This window comes from Meles meles, chromosome 4 (assembly GCF_922984935.1).
Source record: "Meles meles chromosome 4, mMelMel3.1 paternal haplotype, whole genome shotgun sequence".
Classification (NCBI taxonomy): domain Eukaryota; kingdom Metazoa; phylum Chordata; class Mammalia; order Carnivora; family Mustelidae; genus Meles; species Meles meles.
In genome coordinates, this window is record NC_060069.1 from 55,797,395 (window position 1) to 55,819,341 (window position 21,947).

At 39.2% G+C, this 21,947-nt stretch overlaps 1 long non-coding RNA gene and 3 other non-coding genes across 5 annotated transcripts; all 4 read right to left on the minus strand.

Moving 5' to 3' along the window:
- Positions 1 to 994: 994 nt before the first annotated feature.
- Positions 995 to 12,969, minus strand: LOC123939675. Of its 2 annotated transcripts, XR_006817953.1 has the most exons (4): positions 12,667 to 12,969; positions 4,531 to 4,655; positions 1,531 to 1,681; positions 995 to 1,039 (listed from the first exon to the last, which is right to left on the minus strand). It is a non-coding gene; the product is annotated as an uncharacterized LOC123939675 (long non-coding RNA). The 2 variants fall into 2 exon arrangements; XR_006817952.1 differs by lacking the exon at positions 995 to 1,039 and having other exon boundaries at positions 1,132 to 1,681.
- LOC123941109 lies at positions 3,835 to 3,965 on the minus strand. Its single transcript, XR_006818194.1, has one exon. It is a non-coding gene; the product is annotated as a small nucleolar RNA SNORA63 (small nucleolar RNA).
- On the minus strand, positions 4,297 to 4,475 carry LOC123941140. The gene has a single exon (XR_006818222.1). It is a non-coding gene; the product is annotated as a small nucleolar RNA SNORA81 (small nucleolar RNA).
- Positions 4,740 to 4,870, minus strand: LOC123941110. The gene has a single exon (XR_006818195.1). It is a non-coding gene; the product is annotated as a small nucleolar RNA SNORA63 (small nucleolar RNA).
- Positions 12,970 to 21,947: the final 8,978 nt, after the last annotated feature.

Here is a 21,947-nt window from a genome sequence, read left to right on the forward strand (position 1 = left end):
CTTGCCTCTCCTTATTTAAGATTTCCTTTTGTACATTTACTTACTGAAGACAGTGATGTGACTTGTAATTGATCTGATACCTCCAAGGATTCAAGCATTTGCCTTATGGGTCACAACAGTGGTTTTATGCAAGTGGCAGGCAAGGGTGGGGGCTGTTTTCAACTAGAAATTCACCACCATAGTCCTTTCTGTGCGATACCAATCCAAACAGCTGGTGGAATGGTCACTGCCTGTCAGTGTTTCTTTTGACCAGTTATGAACTGTGGTCAATGTAAAGATTGCTCAGTAAGTAGTTTGTGAGTTAGAAGAAACAAGGATCATACTCAGTGTCAATTCTTCCCCAAGAGGACCTATTAGAGCAACTCTATGTTATTGTTCCAGGAAAAAGAACTTTACTGATTAATTAGTTTATTAGCAGAGAAAATCTTGCTGTTAAGTAGCTACTTTGTATATACCAGGACATGTTTGCCACACCAGAAGGAGAAATCTGACAGCCTAATACTTCTTCTTTGTCAACGAAGCAGATAATGCTTAGCAGATGTTGCTGATGAACATTTGTAATTGACCGACTGACTAGTCTTCGGGTCATGGCCAAACAGCAGTTAACTTGGAACTATTACAACTTTTTATGAAAAGCCACATGGGTTGTATCCATTCAGTGTAGTTTTGTAACTAGAATAAAATTTTATCACAGAATGCTATTTTATCTTCTTCCTTGGAAAATGTGGAATTGTGGCAAAAAGTGTAATTCTTTAAGGAATAAGGACCAAACCACTTGAAAGAAAAATATTCCTTATTACAGTATACTGAGTATTCAATATGTAATATGGCAGTTTTTCTGGGGTTCATTCCCAGGATATGACTATTGCTGGTACTTAGCAAAAGGCTCCAGTGCAGGGTGCTTGGGTGGCTCGGTCTGTTGAGTATCTGACTTGAGTTCATGTCATGATCTTGGCTTCTGGGATTGGGTCCCACATCGGTCTGCACTCCGTGGGGAATCTGCTTCTCTCTCTCTTTCAAATAAATAAATAAATAAAATCTGAAAAAAAAAAAAAAAAGGGGGGGGGGCTCCAGTGCACACTTACCACTAATATAATGCTTTATGAAATAAAAACACAATACCAAACAAAAGGAATTCAAATACTTTAAAAAAAATCAAGTTTGTTTTCAAGTTTGTTCTATTCAGTCTAATGACTACACAATAAAAGCAGATACACTAGCTTAATAGAATTGGCTTCTTTTCTACAGCACATTTTGTCCAGGCCACAAATATAGTATTAGATGACAGAGAACACTCAGTATGACCATTTTTGCAGAACTAGGAAATAAACTTCTAAGAATGATTTTTACGATCCCACCTTTCATATCCAAGTCCATTATTCTAATTCTAAAGAAGATAAAGCCAATGACCTTCCTCACATGAGCTCATGAGTAAGAGTAGCATTACCATCAAAATCTGTATTTCTGATCCGTTATGAGCTTTGAGACAAGCTTCAAATATCCCCAAAGAAAAAAGCACATTGTTATCACCTAGTCCACAAGAGCAAGTGCTGTGAGCCACGTTCATTGGCATTTCCTCCACTGTGGTACTGTAGAAAGTCTCAATGTCACAAAGATCTGCTTGTCTTCTTCAATGTTTATGGCCACAGCTTTTCTCCCAAATCAACCTCCACTGCCAATTCTGAACAAAAGAAAAATTATCAATCAGAATATTGCTTATCAAAGACAATATGGACTACTAACAGTATGAGCTACTCGTAACCATCAGTGGCTGTTTATTTGCCAGGATTATACATAAAGTGCTTCTAACTGATATTAATCTCAATATCTAGAGAAAAAGAACAGGTTTCTTTTGTAGATAGTGCAAAAGGATTCCTTTGGCTGCAAAATCAGATTCTATCAGGCATCTTAAGTATTATTATTTATAAAACAGATGGCAGTATTGTGTTTGTGGTAGTGAAATTTAAGCCGGTGCCCAAGAGGGCCACCCAAGAGCAGTTGTCGGCCTGGGACAGATGCAAACACAGGGACTAAACAAAAAGAACAATTACATAATTCATTTTGACACAATTTTGGAACTACCAACTGCAAACTCTGGATATACTCTGGAATGTTGGCTATTTTTTGGACCACGTTGTCCAAAACAACAGCCACTACTACACGTGGATACTGAAATTAAAATTAAAGAAACCACATTTAATCAGTTGCGTTCACCACATTTTAGTAGCCTCATGGCGGCTTGTCACTTCTTTGTCGGGCAGCACAGATGTGCAATATTTCTATCACTGCAGAAAGTTCTATTGGACAGACATAGTCTAGGACTTAAAACTTTTTACAGTGTGTGTGTGTGTGTGTGTGTGTGTGTGTGTGTAAGGAAGCTCCAAAAATCTGTTATGGTAACCTATGTTTATCACAGTTTTCTGCTCAGTTTACCTCATACACGTAACACAAATGGCTGGGATATATTTACCATTGCAGTTCTCTACTAAAACCGATAATATGGCCAATCAAAAATTTCTTGGCTGGAGCAATTTAAAAGATCCAATCAACAGGACAAGAGAAAACCAAATATGGAAATACTGACTCACTCTATCCAAACAATATGCTGTTTCACTCATGAAACCATGTCCTAAATCAAACCAATGCCATTTTGGAACACTGCCTCCTGTATTTCTTGAAACAAAGTTCTTCTTACCTCAGTAGCAAGACATAATTCAATTTATTTGGTAATAAAACCACTGTATTTAAGCCAGAGTCGATGTAAATTCCTACCAGTAAATGCTAACAAAATCCCAACTATAGAAGAATCATCAAGAAAGCATGGGATGTGAATAAAAGGACAACAACAACAAAAGACTTGTGTGTAAGAGAAGGCAACCAGATCTAACAGCACTATTGATTTTTCCTTTGAATATCAACTGTACGAAACCCAAAGTCTAGGCTACATTTCACATTTCTTTTCCTACAGTGTTCCGATCAACCATAAATCTACCTAAGTAGAATTTAAATACATCTTATCATGTTACTGGGCGATAAGATTATTTTCCTCATTCACATATGTGATTTTAAAGGTTGTCTGGCTAACAAAATCACACAAGATATAAATTAATTTCACCGGAATAAAAGCAAATACTCAATGAAGATGACAAATAGTCAGCTGAGAATATAGTTTTCACAAGTAGTGGGCAGGTCATAGTTTATAACCATAGATACTAGTTGTTCATAAAAATCAAAAGCCCAAGATTATGATAGTAGACATTCAAGTTCTTTTTTTTTTATTTTTTAATTTTTTTTAATTTATTTTTTAAAGATTTTATTTATTTATTTGACAGAGAGAGATCACAAGTAGGCAGAGAGAGAGAAGGAAGCAGGCTCCCTGCTGAGCAGAGAGCCCGATGCGGGGCTCGATCCCAGGACCCTGGGATCATGACCTGAGCACAAGGCAGAGGCTTTAACCCACTGAGCCACCCAGGCACCCCTAGACATTCAAGTTCTGATTTGAAAAGCAAGTACTGCACATCTTCCAGGCCATAAAATAGTAATGAACCACATATAAATCATACACCTCACTGTGGAGTGTAGTCTTCATTCCCCCACACAGCTAGAGCTGACCAAGACTGTTAAAAATCTTCCCCTCAAAACCAACTGCAGTAGATAAATATGATTAAAGAAAGAACTGAAATACCAGTAAGTTGGTAGTAATCAAAATGTGGCTTGTCCCTTATCTGAATTCCTTCTTGATAATGTCTCTTTCTTTCTGTCACCACCCGCAAAATATTAACAAGCCTTAATTCTCAAGAGTCATTCATCAAGTCAGTGTTTAACTTGGTAAACATGTCTGAGACCATGCATCCCTGGCTGCTAAGTACCGCAGCAGACAAGGCTAGAAAGGTAACAGTTTTATTTTGAGCAGGGGGCAAAGACAAGGCAGCACTTTACAGCTACATTGTAACTATATCCTGCATCAGTTTATTAAGGAAATGGTTAGACGTTAACAGTGTCTTAACTACCGATACCAAGGAGGAACTACTCTTATCACATCAGATACTGAAATTCCTAGCATGCATTTTCACGGAAGCCAGTCTACCCTTTGTGCCATGCTCTGAAAAAGAACAGCATGTGTGGTCTGTCTTTTGACACAGGGAGGACATAATTTTCTTCCCTCCAGTATTTCAGAGAGGAAAATTGTAATTCCTATCAGAGTCGGAATAAAAAACCATTTGATTTCTAACTCTCATCCTTTCATTGGAAGGGACCAGTTAGAAATTCATTCTATTAATTCTGCCTAAATACAGATATTCTCATCCCAAATCTTAAAACAAAGTATGCCAGACTTAAGAAAGAGGTTCATTTCAGTTTTTCTACTATCTGGTATAGTTACTTTTCTTCTTGAGCTTACTCTGCTGGTTTTATTACAAATACAAAGACATGATACTAGTTTCTGCCATTTTAGTAGAGAGCTTAAGTAAGAAGGTAAAAAAAAAAAATTCTGGCTATAATTTTTATGTATATCAACTAGAAAAACATTACCTCTTTTCAAAACTATTATGAAATGTTGACAATTTCATGGGTCAATTCTTCCTTCTTCATCAGAATTTGAACTTCTTGATAACTTCCAACATATTGATTGACATTAAGGCAGAAAGCAACCCAACCTTAAAAAAAAAATAGAGATGGCTAATTATGTTGACATATCAATTAAGCAGATATAAAGTTATCATAATAATAATGAAGGAATAATGTTTGAGACCAAGCGTCCCTGTCTTACTATAGAATTGAGCTAGACAGAGATTGTAGGAAACAGTTGCTTTCAGCAGGGGCAAGGACAATATAGCACTTTACAGCTATATTGTAACAAGTAACCCAACCTGCCAGAAATAGATAAATCATGTGCCCACCTGAATACTTGTATTTACTTTCTGGTAAGTCTTGTGGGTTTGACCTTTAATGCCTGGACTCAGCATTTTTATCTGCTTCAACATCAACAGTAGTAATCTTTAATATAATAAGATGAAAATGACACTTTACCTCTGGGTTCTTCCCCCAAAAAAACCATAACCCCAGTCTAATCTTGAGAAAAACATCAAATTCCAATCCAAGGACCTCCTACTAAATATCTGACTGATATCTGACTCCCCCCAGCTGTCAAGGTCATCAAAAACAGGGAAAATTTGGGGGCGCCTGGGTGGCTCAGTGGATTAAGACGCTGCCTTCGGCTCAGGTCATGATCTCAGGGTCCTGGGATCGAGCCCCACATTGGGCTCTCTGCTCCGCAGGGAGCCTGCTTCCTCCTCTCTCTCTGCCTGCCTCTCTGCCTACTTATGATCTCTCTCTCTGTCAAATAAATAATAAAAAAAAAATCTTAAAAAAAAAAGAAAAAAAACAGGGAAAATTTAAGAAACTGTCACAACCAAGAGGAGCTTAAGGAGACAAGACAATTAAATGTAATGGGGTATCCTGGGTGGGATCCTGGAACAGAAAAAGGACATTAGGTAAAAACTAAGGAAATCAGAGTAAATTCTGGACTTCAGTTCATAATACTGCATCAAGGTCAGTTGGTTCCTTAATTTTAACAAATGTACCATATTAATATAAGATGTTAATAATATGGGAAACTGGTGACAAGGTATATGGAAACTTTCTAAACTATTTTCTCAATTTTTTCTGTGAACCTAAAACTGTTCTAAAATATAAAGCTTATTAAAGGAAAGTTCTAGTTTCATGTCAAGGTATTCACCCATGGCAACTGGCTTAAATAGGTAGGCTAATTATTTTCCTTCCCATACCGCAAATATCACTAGTTTTAAAAATGACCTCAGAAAAATACGGTGATACTTACAAAGATATCTTGTGTTTAATGTATTGGGTGTTCTCCCTGAAATACTAACAACCGTAAGTGCTATTTCAGCTTGTATGCTGTGCGTTTCATTTTGAACACCGTTTCCACGATGCAGGCATGACAAGTTGTTTCCACACAGTAGTCAAGTGCCAGGATTGCTATTTGGATCTAAAAGTCAAAGCTTAAATTATTACTTTGTAGAAAAACAAGTTCTAGCAAGCAATTTCTGAGGCACATAGTTAAATGCTGAATGGCTCGCATTTAGTTTCAGATTCTGGTTCGCAAACAGCTTTTAAGCAGGTGAACACAGAGTCTCTTCTAAGCTTACAACACAGAATTATCAAACTGCTTCATGATAAAATCCCTTTCAGTATCTCCTTTTTAATTAGACTTTTTTGCCTTTACGAACTTGGGATCCTCAGTTCCTCAAGATACCAGTTAGAGAACCAAAGAACCCAGACACACATTTCCTGCATTATTCTTCTATGTGCAGGATATGTAAGTAGGGAAACAAGTTCTGTTTTTGCCTATAAGTAGGCAAATTGTTCTGTTACATATTCACTGATCACCACTTACTTTAAGACTAAAGGGGTCGGGGGTGTTGTGCAAAAAGAATGAATACTGTTACGCTGAAAAAATAAATTAAAAAAATAAATAAATAAATAAAAAGACTAAAGGGGTCGGGGCTTGGGGTAACTGCGTGATGGACACTGGGAAGGGCATGTGTTGTAAAAAGCACTGGGTATTATATAAGACTGATGAATCACAGACCTGTACCCCTGAAACAAATAACACATCATATGTTAATTTTTTAAAAAAACACCAAAAACCAAAAACGAAATCTTTCCAATGGGAAACTATGACATACAACCTTGATCTTCATAAAGCCTACAGCTTTGTTAAGAAAAGCTTTATTCCATAGCTAATAGCAGTGAACGTTGAAAACAGACAGCATGCCACAGATATATTACAGACTACAAAGATTCCCAACTAAATACAGATCATTGCAGTTTTCATGCTGCAAAATTGCATTTAGACTTAACAATAACACAAAGGGCAAGGATTCTGTCTACCCTGAAGTAAAGAAAGCTTTAGAATCTTAGTCTGGTGAGATAGAGCCCTTCAAACCTAGTTCCTGCTTAATTTGAAACAAAAACTCTATGTTTGCATATGGACAATAATTAAAAAGAAGGTTCTGAATGGACCACCACTTCACACCAAATCTTAAGCTGTTCTTCACTTTTGTAAAACCTGAAGCCTCGGGCATCTGGGTGGCTCAGTGGGTTAAAGCCTCTGCCTTCGGCTCAGGTCATGATCCCAGGGTCCTGGGATTGAGGCCCACATTGGGCTCTCGACTCTGTGGGGGAGCCTGCTTCCTCCTCTCTCTCTGCCTGCTTCTCTGCCTACTTGTGATCCCTGTCAAGTAAATAAATAAAATCTTTTTAAAAACAAACAAACAAACTAAAAACAAAACAAACAAAAAACAAAAACCTGAAGCCTCTGAGGATTTACGTTGCCCTGGCAGGCAGCCATGAAGCAATGCCAGGGGGTACAGATGTTAATACACAAGGGCTGACCCCCTGGGAAGGACGAGCCCAAGGATTGACTACACTGGTCTCAGAGTTCTTCTGTGGGATTGAGCCACCTTCAGGGCAACACGCTTGAGAGTGCAGCTTGCCCAGCCTCCTGATACGGTGCACTGAGATGAACACAACATTACTTCTGTGATATTTCTTTCTCAAATGGATAGCCTGAGTCTATTTGTGGGAAGTGTTGGGGGGAAAAACCCAACAAACCAACAATGGAGGGATATTCTATTTAAAAAACTGGCCTCCATTCTCAGTGATTGGCACCATCCACTACTCATGTATTTTTAGTATATGCAGAGATCTCTATCATGGATATACTTGTGAATACCAAAAATTACTTCATCACCTAACCTACAAAATCATGGAGACAAAGACGGAGGAGCTGTTCCAGAATGCAGGAGGCCAAAGAGACATAACAACTAAATTCAACATATGATGCTATATGAGATTCTAGACCAGTAAACAAACCATTTTTCTTCTCTTTTTTTTGGTAAAACATTCATGAGTTGGACAACTGATGAAATCTGAATAAAGTCTATAGATTACACAATATTACATCTGTTTTTGATTTTGATAATTGTGTTATGATGTAAGACAATGCCCTTATTTCTAGGTAACACACACTGAAATAATAAAGGTAAAGGGGCTTAATGTCAGTAACTTACTGCCAAGTGCTTCAGAAAAAGCATATATATATATATATATGCATATATATATATATATATGCAGTTGTGTTTATATACAGAGAATAAAATAAATGTGTTACAAATAGTAACACTTGAGAAATCTAGGTAAAGAATATTGGAATTCCTTGTCCACTTTTGTAGCTTTTCTGTAAGTCCAAAATCATTTCAAATTAAGTTATTAAAAATTCAAAATATGAATATCAAGTCTACTAACATAATTTACAGAAGAGAAACAACAGAGGTTGTAAACTGGCAGCTCCTTTGTTTTCTTTGTTTTGCACAGTGTTTTAAATCTGAATTAGATGCTTTCTGAGGAAATTTCAGATGCAAATCCAAATTTTCACCTTCACTTGAAAAAAACAGATTGTAATCTTGTTCCTTATCCTTTGGTGGCAACTAACGAGTGGCTGCCCACTTTAGATGGGCATATGCACTACACATCACTGGATCTCTACCTGTCCTTATTTTTCTTACAAAACTGGCTTTTTTTACTCGCTTATGTCGCTGGGCCAGCCTCCTGCAGACATTTGTATGTGAGGTCTTTGATTTATCCAGGAGTTCTAGCTCTGCTAAATTTAAGTAATTTAATCTGGAGCTCCTATCTGTGTCAATTACTAATTTTAAAAAGAGGAAGGTAAAGTGAAAAAGTTTGTTCAAGCCCAAGAATCTCTTGTGAGAGAATGCAGTTGTGTTTTCATTTACTATAAGATGAAAGATGACCCCCCCCAAAAAAACCCACTCAATGTGAATTAGTTAAATGAATCTGGAAATTAAAAATTTCAAATATTAAAGGGATGACTCGATGAGATTCTTTTTTCTCGTGCTCTGAAGATCAAAATTAACCTGAGGAAAAATTATGAGGGCTATTTGGGAAAGCACATGTTTTGACTCCATTTAGAGGGAAGAACGTTCTAATGGCTGACTGAAACTGTACCAAGGTACTTTCAGGAGGTGATGGATTTTCAGCTTCCTGAAGTGTTAGAAAGACGTTGGGCCACAATTTAGTGAGGATGCTAAGTGGGGTGTTTGTTGGGGGGCGGGAGGCCAACCCATGTATGCAGCAGCCAGGATGAGTCCCTGTCATGGTCCTTCCTATGCTCAGATCCATGATTCTATGGGGTGCTTAAGTCTCTAGGTAAACACTTCTGTCTTAGGATTGTAAAGAGAAGATGAAACAACTCAACAATAAATCATGGGAACTCAAGGGCATCTGAGCCTCCAGGGTGTGATTTAGAAGGAGAAACCATGAGCCAACCACCCGGGTCCGCTGGAGCACGACTCTATCTCTAGCCCCAGCATCCAAGGAAGTGGCTGCAGATACAAGACAGAGCTACATGAGGAGGAGTGAGCACAATACACCAGAAGGGACCAGCACATGGTGTAGGAAGACCTAGTGTGTGATCATCAGCGAGAGACCCATTTCTATAACATTAGGGGAATGGTTAAAGTATATTGAGCCCTTATGAGTGCAAAGCTCTACCTGGTAATAAAACATACCTGCAGAAAATGCTGTCTAAGAAAGAAGAGCAAGTTTAAATGAGGTTTCACAAAAACATGATAACCGAGGAAATAGAAAAGCATTCTATACCTTATGTCATGTCTGAATTTTGAACGCAGTGGTCCCAGCTTTCTCTTTGAGGAGGAGCTTCCCAGCGGAAAATTTCTCCAGCTGAAGCCGTCAGAGGGAAAACTGATCATCGTGTTGCTGAATGATGTGCGTGTGATTTCCAGCCTTAAACTCTGCATGGCCTAACAGGTGGAGTAAGAAGCCAGTGTGATGTGCAGCCCACAATCTTGCCCAGTGTGTTGTGCAGCGAGGAAGCACAACACAGTCCCCAATGAATGGGAGAATAGCTTTTTTAGGAAAAATGCTTTAGAGCTTGTGCTCTATTAAACTACTATTGGACTATGGGACTCCAAACTGAACCTTGATATGACATGGACAACCTTGGTAGGGGGATGGAAACACTGTTTGCTGGGAGGAACCTCAGAACTCAGGTATTCTCTTTCCTCTGAAACACTGAGATCACTTCCTGGGAATGGCTTGTAAGGAATGTCAGACGTTTGAAAAGACTGAAGAGAATCTGATACAGCAGTTGCATGAATTGAAAGAATGAGGTACTCAATGCTCAGGTGAAGTTGCTTACCACAAATTTCTTTTAGTACCAAGCCTTCTCAGCGCACAAATTTCTCCAACTCTTCTAGAAGCTTGATGCAGGCACAAAGAAGACAAATAGTCGGATTCATTCATGGTTGCAATTTTCTTTGGTAGACAAATAGCTAGTAATAACTGACAGCATTTACAAACCTTCAGGGGGCCAGAATCAGGTTTTCGTTATGATTTTGCAAATAATTAAGGATCAGATATGATAAGTGACTTGTTTACAATCACTTGGCTAATAATAAAGAGTAGTCACTAAGAGTAAAACTTCAATCTTCATAATTCCACATTCCCCCATAGGGGGTGGAAAAGTTTTGTTGTTTTATGCAGAAAAATAGCAAAAAATTCCCAAGAGGAATTTTAGCAAATAGTCTGCAAGTAAACAGTTTTGTTTTGTTTTAGAGAGAGAGAGAGAGAGCGAGCGCGCACAGGTATATGGAGGGAGAGGGAGGAGGAGAGAGAATCTTAGGCAGGGCCCAGCAGCAAAGCCCTACTCAGGGCTCGATCTCACAACCCTGAGATCACAACCTGAGCAGAAATCAAGAGTCAGGTCTTAACTGACTGAGTTAGCCAAATGCCGTTGAAAGTAACCTATTTTAATACTGTAAACACTAAGGAAATAAAACAATATGCAAAAAATATAAAATTCTACAAGGCTTGAGTTCTGGTTTTTAAAGCATATTATGTCTACCTTACTCTAAGCAAACACTGACTATAAGCCCATTTTCTAGTTTTACCTGTCACCTTATAGTTATTTTCTTTCCCATGGTGTTTTAGTTTCTTCTGTTTAAAACACAATGCAAATAAAAACAATATAAAAAAATTATGCATGGGGAAAATGAATGAGACTGATAAATAAATATTTTATTAGCCCAGCTTATGGATATTTCATTTGTTAAAATTGGTATATTACAATCAAAAATACTTGTTTTAACCATTATTGAACAGTACATTTCTTTTCACTGAAATTCAGATATCCATAATATTTTTAATCGCTTGGCTTTTTAAACTTAAAATAAAAGTTTATAAATTAAAAATTAATTGTAGAATAATTTGGTATGCCAAAGATTCACACTTATTAAAGGTCAAATGTAATAGTTAATAATAGCTAAAATAATTACTTTTGATGTTCCAGGCACTTGACAATCCTATGAAGTGGATATTATCATCTTTATTTTAAAGAAGAGTAAACTGAGACCCAGAGAGTTTGTGTAACTTGCCTACTGCCATCAAAGTGGGGGAACTCGGCTTTGAACCCAGGTGTGTTTCATTCCAGAATTTGAGCCCTTAGCCTCTGTAGGATATACTGCCTTATACCCTACCTTCATAGTGATGTGTGGATCTCCTGCAAAGCATATGAATATAACCTTGAATGCTGACATCAGAGCCAAATGATATGACACTGTTTATTAATTATAAAATACACTTTCATCATCACAGAGCTGTACTCCTTGACAGTGTAATAGTTATTTCTTCCCTAAAATATAAAGTAAGCGTTACAGAGGAGAACTAACTCTCCAGCCCTCTGAGAGGTAAGTTTGCTTTTGTTAACCCGATTTATTCCAACAATAAGAACTCCCCAGGAGTCTTCTCCTGATGAAGGACAGCAGAACTGAAATGGGTTTTTAAGGTGTCCTGGCCTCAGCACCCACTAGTTGCATAACCTTGGACAAGTCTCTCCGGGTTTCATCAGAACATGGATTACAACAACACTCCCCACATAGGTTCTGCTGTAGAACTAGGCTGTAAATGCTTAGGAGGTGTACAAGTGTTATTCTAGTCTGGGGTTACCAGATAAAAAAACAACACACCCAGTTCGATTTCAGACAAATAACAAATAAATAATGTTTTATATTTAAATTTAAATATAAACTTAAATTAAGTTTATATTTAAATATAAATATAAATATTTATATTTATATTGGGGACATATTTATACTAAAAAAATAAGTGTTTATCTGAAATTTTAACTACCATCTTGTATTTTTTTTAAAAAGATCTTATTTATTTTATTTATTTGAGAGAGACAGAGAGCATGAGCGGGGGGAAGGGCAGAGGGAGAAGCAGACTCCCCGCCGAGAAGGGAGCCCCACCGGGGGCTCCACCCCCAGACCGGGGCCGGGACCTGAGCAAAAGGCAGACGCTTAACGACTGAGCCACCCACGTCCCCCTCCTTTGGTATTTTTATTGCCAAATCTGGTAACTCTACGGCGAGGGGAGCATGGAGAATGGCAAGCCCAGCTCCACCGCCCTCCATCTCCCCCGTGCCCCAGTAGAGAAACTGAGGCAGGCAGCGGGCTGACGGGTGAACGTAGGGAGAAGGGAGAGAAGGGAGGCTGGAGGAAACGCAAATGCATATTGCTACGTGAAAGAAGTAATCTGAAAGATTACCTTTCGGGGTGGGACTGAAAGCAGAACCCCGGGTCTCGCGGATTCTTTCCTCTGGTCCTCCTCCCCCTCCTCAGCTCTCTGGGCGCTGGCCGGCCAGACATCCCCCGCCCCAGAGCGCGACCGTTACCTCCGCCGCAGCAGCGCGCTCGGGAGGCGCTGCCACCGGCTCCTCTCAGTCGCCATCAGCAGCACCGAGACCACAGAGGCCGCCGCCACGTCCCCGGAGCCCGGCTGCTTGTTGATGTGCGACTGCGTCTCAGATATCACCCAAATCGTCCCTCCATTCTGTCTGGAAGTCTCTTGTCCTCCTCTGGCCACCATCCAGGTCAGAAGCAAGAAATAGACCAATCCGAGCAAGGAATTCGGAAGGGGGCGTCACCACTAAAGCCAATCAAAGAGCAGAGCAGGGCTTCAGTGATGGCGATTGGTCAATTGGTTTCCTCCGCCCTTCAGGTTGTCTGCCTGCTGGGAGATGGGGGATCCGTCCTCGGACTCGTTAGGCCCTTGGGGTCGGATAGGTGTGTCCACCTGTGGTCCGTGGGGCTCTTTCTCTGTCGCGGGCTCTAGGGCGAGGGACCCTCCATGATCTTAAATTTTTAGAGGCTCTGAGGGGAAGAAGGGAAGAGAACTGTCAGAATATAAAGGGATGTGGGCTAAGAATACAACATTTTATGTTTTCAAGAATGTGAAAAACATATATTAAGAAATTCCTCCTAATCATCTCAAAACAGAAATTACACAATTTTTAAATAGACTTGCTTTTTAAAAATTGAGATATAAATGACCTATCGCGTTGTTTAAGGTGTACAATGGGTTGATTTGACACATTTATATATTGCAATAGGATTATCACCATAACGTTAGCTAACACCTCTATCCAGTCACATAATTATTTTTGTGCATAGTGAGAATATTTAAGATCTAGTATCTTAGCAGCTTTGAGGTTCATAAAACAGTGTTGTTAACTATAGTCACTATGTTGGGCATTAGATCTCCAGAACTTTTTCATTTTCTAGTTCCAAGTCTGTAGACGTTTTCACAGCAATTTTAGGTTGATAGCAGAACTGAGCAGAAGATACTGAGGTTTCCCATGTACTCCCCCCCCTCCACCCATGCACAGCCTTCCTCATTATCAACATCTCCCACCAGAGTGATACATTTGTTACAACAGATAAACCTACACTGACACATCATTATCACTGAAAGACTGTATTTGTTTGAATTCATTATTGGTGTACTTTTATGAGTTCAGATGAATTTTTAACGATGTATGTCCACAACCGTAATACCATAAAGAGTAGTTGTACTGCCCCAAAAATCCTCTGTGCTTTGCCTATTCATTCCTCTCTCCCCCATACCCCTGGCAACCATTGATTTTTTTTTTATTTTAAGATTTTATTTATTTATTTGACAGAGAGAGAGAGAGAGAGAGAGAGAGACGCAGAGAACATGAGCAGTGGGGACGAGCATGGGAAGAGAAGCAGCAGGCTCCCCTCTGGGCAGGGAGTCCAACTTGGGACTCAATCCCAGGACTCTGGGATCATGACCTGAGCCGAAGGTAGGCACTTAACTGGCCAAGCCACCCAGGCACCCCCACTGATCTTTTAAAATGTGTCTGTAGTTTTGCCTTTTCCAGAATGCCATGTAGTTGGAATTATACAGTAGCTGTTTATGTTTTCAGTAAGTAATCACTTCTTTCAGATTACTTCTTTCACATAGCAATATGCATTTAAGTTTCCTCCATGTCTTTTCATGGCTTGGTAACTCATTTCTGTCTAGTGCTGAATAATATTCCATTGTCTTGATGTACCACAGTTTACTTATTCATTCAGCTGCTGAAGGGCATATTGGTTGCTTCCAGTTTTTGCAATTATGACTATAACTGCTATGAGCACCCATGTGGTGGGTTGTTGTGTGGAAGGATAGAAGAAGAAATTCATAAATTAGAGAATAGAAATGGGAATACTCACAGATATAAGATATTAAAAAATAACAATAGAAAAGACAGTAGGCTAGACAGAGGAAGTACAATCAAAATAAAAATAAGGAGAAATAATTACAGAAGCAAAAAATTAATAGAATTGGGGCACCTGGGTGGCTCAGTGGGTTAAAGCCTCTGCCTTCGGCTCGGGTCATGATCCCAAGGTCCTGGGATCGAGCCCCGCATCGGGCTCTCTGCTCCGCAGGGAGCCTGCTTCCTCCTCTCTCTCTGCCTAGTTGTGATTTCTCTCTGTCAAATAAATAAAATATTTTTAAAAAAAATTAATAGAATTATATGGGATCACATTACTCACCTCTATGTAATACATTTGAAAGCCTAGATGAAACAGATGAAATTTCAAGAAAATATAATTTACCAAAACATCCCAGAAAAGATAGAAATTCTATATAGGCTGGTTACTATAGAATAAATAGATGTTGTCAGAAAACTGTATTTTCCCACAACTCCATCCACAAAATCACCAGGACTATATTATTTCTTAGGAAAATTCTACTGAGAAACATTAAGGAACAGATGAGTTGGTTGCTATTGATTCTATCCTGAGCACAGAAATAAGGAAACCTTCCAAATTCTATTTATGAAGTGAGTATAATACTGATAACAAAATTTAATAAAACACACATATATCTGATACGTACATATACACAGTGATCACAGTCTTTTTAAATGATTTTATTTATTTATTTGAGAGAGAAAGAACACATAAGACAGAGAGCAAGCAAGCATGAGCAGTGGGGAAGGGCAGAGAGAGAGGGAGAAGCAGGCTTCCTGCTCAACACAGGGCTTGATCCCAGGACTCCAGGATCATGACCTAAGCTGAAGGCAGAGGCTTAACCAACTGAGCCACCCACCCATCTGCCCCAACTGTAGACATTCTCACCCAGTAATCAAGATGGCAGGATGTTGGTGAAAGAATAGACAAATAGATCAGTTGAACAGAATAAAATGCCTTGATATACTCCCACACAGGTATAGTCAACTGATTTTTGACAAAGAGCAATGGAAATTCAATGGAAAAAAGATTGGTGCTGGAAAAACACCAACAAGTGGTGCTGGAAAATCTAGGAATCTAATGTGATAAAATGAATCTAGACACTAAACTTACATTTTTCACAGATATTGTCTAAAAATGGACTAGACCTAAATATAAAACACAAAACTATAGAGCTTCTAGAAGAAAATGTAAGAAAAAACCAGGTGACCTTGGGTTTGGTAATGACTTTTAGATATAACACTAAATATATGATCCATGAAAGAAAAAAATTGATAAATTATTATTCATTAAAATTAAAAACTTCTGCTCTGCAAAAGACAATGTATAGAGAACGAAAAGACAGGCCAGAGACTGGGGGACAATATCTGCAAAAAATGTATCTGATAAAGGGCTTCTGTCCAAAATATACAAAGTACTATTAAAACTCAACAATAAGGGGCACCTGGGTGGCTCAGTGGGTTAAGCTGCTGCCTTCGGCTCAAGTCATGGTCTCGGGGTCCTGGGATCGAGTCCCGCATTGGGCTCTCTGCTCAGCGGGGAGCCTGCTTCCCTCTCTCTCTCTCTGCCTGCCTCTCTATCTAGTTGTGATCTCTCTCTGTCAAATAAATAAATAAAATCTTTAAAAAAAAAAACTCAACAATAAGGGGCACCTGAGTGGCTCAGCGGATTAAGCCTCTGCCTTCAGCTCAGGTCATGATCTCAGGGTCCTGGGATCGAGCCCCGAATTGGGCTCTCTGCTCAGTAGGGAGCCTGCTCCCCCCCCCCCCCACCGCCTGCCTCTCTGCCTACTTGTGCTCTCTCTCTCTAAATAAAATATTCAAAAAAAAAAACCCCCTCAACAATAAAAAAAGAACAAGAAGTGGGCAGATACCTCACCAAAGAAGATATACTGATAAGCATGCAAAAAGTTGCTTACTGTCATATATCATCAAGTGGTTGCAAATTTAAACTGCTATGAGATAACACTAATACCTGTTAGAATGGCCAAAATCCCAAATCCTGACAATACCAAATTCTAGTTAGGATGTGGACCAACAAGAACTCTCAGTCACTGTTGGTGGGTATGTTAATGGTTTTATAAGACGGTTTGTAGTTTCTTACAAAGGTAAACATAGTCTTACCACACGATAGAGCAAGTGCATTCATAGGTATTTGCCCAAATGATTTAAAAACTTTAAACCCACATAAAAACCTGTGTACAATGTTTACAGCAGTTTTATTCATAATTGCCCCCAAATGGAAACAACCTAGATGTTCTTCAGTAGGGGAATGGATAAACAGATACCGCTACACAACAAAATATAAGGAATATTATTCTGTGATAAAAAGAAACAAGTTAACAAGCCATAAAAAGACACAGAAAAAACTTAAATACATATTGGTGAGTGAGGGAAGCCAGTCTGAGAAGGCTACATACTGTATGATTCCAACTATATGACATTCTGGAAGAGGTTAAACTATGGAGACAGTAAAAAGATTAGTGGTTGCTCCAAATTTGAGGGGCAGGGAGGATGACCCTCCCCCCTCCCACAGTGGAGCATAGAAGATTTTTAAAGCAGTGAAACTATTCTGTATAATTGTAATGGTGGATACATATAAGACATTACGCATTAGTCAAAACCCATAGAATAGTACAATACAAAGAGTGAACCTTAATGTATAGACTTTAGTTAATAATGTATCCATATTGGTTCATCAATTGTAATACACATGCCACACAAATAAAGGATGTTAATATTATGAGAAACTGTTTTGAGAGAGTGGGTTTATGGGTATTTTTAGTATTTTCTGCTCAATTTTTTGCAAGCCTAAAAATGCCCTAATAAAAAGTTTATTAATGAAAATAATACATCAAATACACTTTAAAATTCCAAGTGGAGGATGCAGAAAAAGGGGAACCCTTTTTGGTGGGAATGCAAGCTGGTGCAGTCACTCTGGAAAACAGTAGGGAGGATTCTCAAAAAGTTGAAAATAGAGCAATCGCATTACAGGGTATTTAGCCACTCTGGAAAACAGTATGGAGGTTCCTCAAAAAGTTGAAAATAGAGCAATTGCATTACTGGGTATTTACCCTAAAGATACAAATGTAGTGATCTGAAGGGCACGTGTACCCAAATGTTCATAGCAGCAATGTCCACAATAGCCAAACTATGGAAAGAACCTAGATGTCCATCAACAGATGAATGGATAAAGAAGATGTGATATATATATATAGAGAGAGATCTATGTATATATGTATATATACATATATGTATATATATACATAGATCTCTGTATATATATACATATGTATATGTATGTACATAGATATATGTATGTATGTATATATACATATATGTATATATACATCTCTCTCTATATATCACATCTTCTTTATATATATATATCTTCTTTATATATATAGACATATATGTCTATATATATTGATATATATGTATATATATACATATATATATTGCAGCCATCAAAAGAAATGAAATCTTGCCATTTGCAATGACATGGATGGAACTAGAGGATATTATGCTAAGTGAAATAAGTCAATCAGAGAAAGACAATCTCTCTGATACGAGGAATTTGAGAGGCAGGGTGGGGGGTTGTGGGAGGTAGGGAAGGAAAAAATGAAACAAGATGGGATCAGGAGGGAGACAAACCATAAGAGACTCTTAATCTCACAAAACAAATTGAGGGTTGCTGGGGGGAGGGGAATAGGGAGAGGGTGGTTGGGTTATGGACATTGGGGAGGGTATGTGCTATGGTGAGTGCTGTGAAATGTGTAAGCCTGATGATTCTCAGATCTGTACCCCTGGGGCAAATAATACATTATATGTTAATAAAAATAATTAAAAAAATAAAATTCCAAGTGGTTTTGCCTACAGGTGATGAAATTATAATCAATTCTCCTTTTTCCTACCTCTTCTTTTCAGTTTTTTACTTTGTTAATATGTTCTGCAAAGAAAATACATTATTTTGACCATAGATAAAATATGAGAGAGGACATATAAGGGGGAGGAGGTGAAAGTACAGAGGTACAGGCAGGTGTGCCGTCCCCCTCCTGGTACACGCACTTGCATGCTCACATGCTCCCCTGTGCCAGGGGCAGCTATTTTCAGAAGACGCAAGGTGACAGTGGAATGACTGTCAGGCTGGTGTGAGTCCAGGTGACTTTTTCACATTCTTGTGTTCACCTATCCAGTCAGCTGCGTACTCGATGCCCCATGGTGTGACTCTTTAGACAGGAATGTGGTCTTACATATGAGAACAGCCAGGCTCCTGGCTCAGAGAGGGTTATCCTACTCGGCAGCACTGGGGGAAAGAGGCAATATTGCAACCTTGAGGCAGTTCCAAGTCCTCTGTGAAATGAAAGCTTTGACTGATGTGTGTTTTCTAATTCTGGGCTTGGTCCAGGAACTGTGGGGTTTACAGAACTGAATAAGGTATTTTCCTTGCCAAGTAGTGCAGGGTCCAATGCAGAAAGACAGTGAAGATTGAATGGGATGTGGAGGATGAGGCCCTTTAGAGGGGCATTATCTTGAGGCATTTGTGGTACCCCTCCCCCATCCCAGAGTGCACTTCTACCTCCGTTATCCTCCATCTCCTCTCACCTTCTCCCTACCTTCCTTCCTTTATCTCTACCATTTCTCTCCCTCTTCTGTTTTCCTCTGCTCTGCCCTCGCACAGAGCTTTTGAAACTGCTGGCAGCAGCTCCTTACGGGTCATACAAGCAACTGAGTAGGTCCAAACAATCATTCTAAAAAGCTTTTATTATGAAAAAGATTTAAACATGCATAAAACAATATTTAAACAACCCATATACCATCTTGATTTAATAATTATGAACATTTCCAATATTTATCTCATTTATTCTCCCTGCTAAGGTAACTTAAATTACAAACAGTGATATTTCATCCCTAAAAACTTCAGCATATATCTCTGAAAGAATAAGGACATTTTCTTACATAACTAAATACCCTACTTTTCAATTCAAATTTCCCCAATTTGGGCCATTTAAAAAAATGTAATTTAAAAAATTAAAAAAAATTTATTAATTTCACACACACACACACACACACACACAAGTGGGGGGAGTAGCAGAGGGAGAAGAAGAAGTAGTCTCCCCACTCAGCAGGGAGCCCAATGCTGGGCTTGATCCCAGAACCCCAGGATCATGACCTGAGCTGAAGGCAGATATCTAACCAACTAAGCCACCCAGGCACCTGGGCAATTGTTTTTTAAAAATGAAATTGAATAGAAAGTATTTCAGAGCTTCATGTGTAGTAAAAAGAAGGAAAAGAAATTGTTCATACAACTTTTGTTTTAATTATGTGTATGTATGTTTACTGTGTCTTGAGGTAAAATTTATATCATACTGTGATTTGCAGTCTAAGAAATTTGAAGAACCCTGCTCTAGGCCAGTGATGCTCAAAATACAGTTCAAGGACCAGCAGCATCAATTTTCCTGGGGATTTGTTTGAAATGCAAATTCTTGGGTTCCATTCCATATTATTGAGTCAGATCTCTGGAGGTTGGGGCCAGGAAGTCATATTAAAAACAAACCAACTGTATTTTAGGTGATTCTGTTACTTTGAAAACCATGTATCTAGACTCAACTGGGTGAACCCGTGATGCCTAGGCATCCCTCACCCTCATCTTTGTCACCCAAAGTGGGTCCTTTCTTTCTCTTCATTGTGCTGAAAGTTCACCAACAGAGATGAAATCTACCTTGGCAGTGCTTGGAGGTGGTTTCTCTTTCCAAGCTTAGGCAAATCTTTACTTGAAGGCAGAGAAAGGTCTAGATTCATAATACTAGTAATACACAGTCTCGTCTTTGTACTAGCAACATCGTAAAATGAGACTAAAGCCCTTAAAGTGTGGTTGTGAGGCTTAAATGACATCTGTGAAATGCCTACCATTGCACCAGGCAGAGTAGTCGCTTACTATATGGTGGTGGCAGTTGCTGTACTTGACACTACCTATCACAACCCTGGGCATATGATAGATGTGCAACGGAAGTGACTGATTGCTTAGTGATTCACTGGAGAAGGAGGCAGATTATTCTGGCTTGTTCCTTGATTTTGCCAGATATTGGAGCAATGTGATTTGTCGGACATAGAAAATAGATCATAATTAAGAAGGAGACAATGAGGCACAAAAAGGAGGAGGATGGAGAGGAAGAAGAGAAGACAATAGGAATGTCCATATTCATAAGAGCAATGGAGACCATGACCAATTGTTTTCTTGGGGAAAAGTCGAGGTATGGGTTATTGCACACTAAGTGGTCATATCTTTATTTACGATGTCAGGATTTCAGAACTGGAAAAGGGAATTTGGAGACCACAGACCCACCTCCTCATAGTCCACATAAAGCAGTTGGGGCCCTGGAAGAGCACATGTTAGAGTTGAGGGACAGAATTGGTTTCTGAGGACAGGCACTGCCTGCTACATCTTGTCATAAATTCAGCCAATTCATCTCCATGGAAACCTTTGAAGATTGTGAAGGTGCAGATGTGGGAAAGGAGATCAGGACTCTGAGTGCAGTTTCTTTTCTATCTCATTGCTATTTATCAGTTTCCTCTGCCTCCTCTTCTTTCCCCCTTCCCACTCTCCCTCCTTTTCATAATTTTCACACATAAGGGCGTGTCCAGGAAGCCTGAGGTCACCGGATCCGGAAAGGCCAGAATGCTGCACATCACCTGCCTCCTTAGCAATGTGCTTGTTTCTAGTGATGGAAACTCACAGTTGACTCTGGGCACTGGGGTTCTGACTACGGTCGTCAAGAAACACTTCTTTGGTTCCTCAAAAATACCTGTGAGTCTTGAACAGGCAGAGAAACCACCACGGAAACGCAATCCACAGCTGTCTTACTTCTTTGTGTCTTTAACCCTTTCCTGAATTGTCAAGTGGTTGCTATGAAAATGGTTTTTCTACTTAGGCAGGTAGAGTGTGGAGACCGTACCTCAGAGGAGAGAGTAATTTTCTTTTCTTCTTCTTCTTTTTTTTAAAAATATTTATTTGACAGAGAGAAATCACAACTAGGCAGAAAGGCAGGCAGAGAGAGAGGAGGAAGCAGGCTCCCTGCGGAGCAGAGAGCCCGACGACGTGGGGCTCGATCCCAGGACCCTGGGATTATGACCTGAGCCGAAGGCAGAAGCTTTAACCCACCGAGCCACCCAGGCGCCCCGAGAGAGTAATTTTCCACATGAAACTCAAGTTGTATGTGGAGTAACGTCTCTTAACCACAGCTCACAACTGTTACAGAAAGCATTTAAAAATGTCCTCACACCCCTG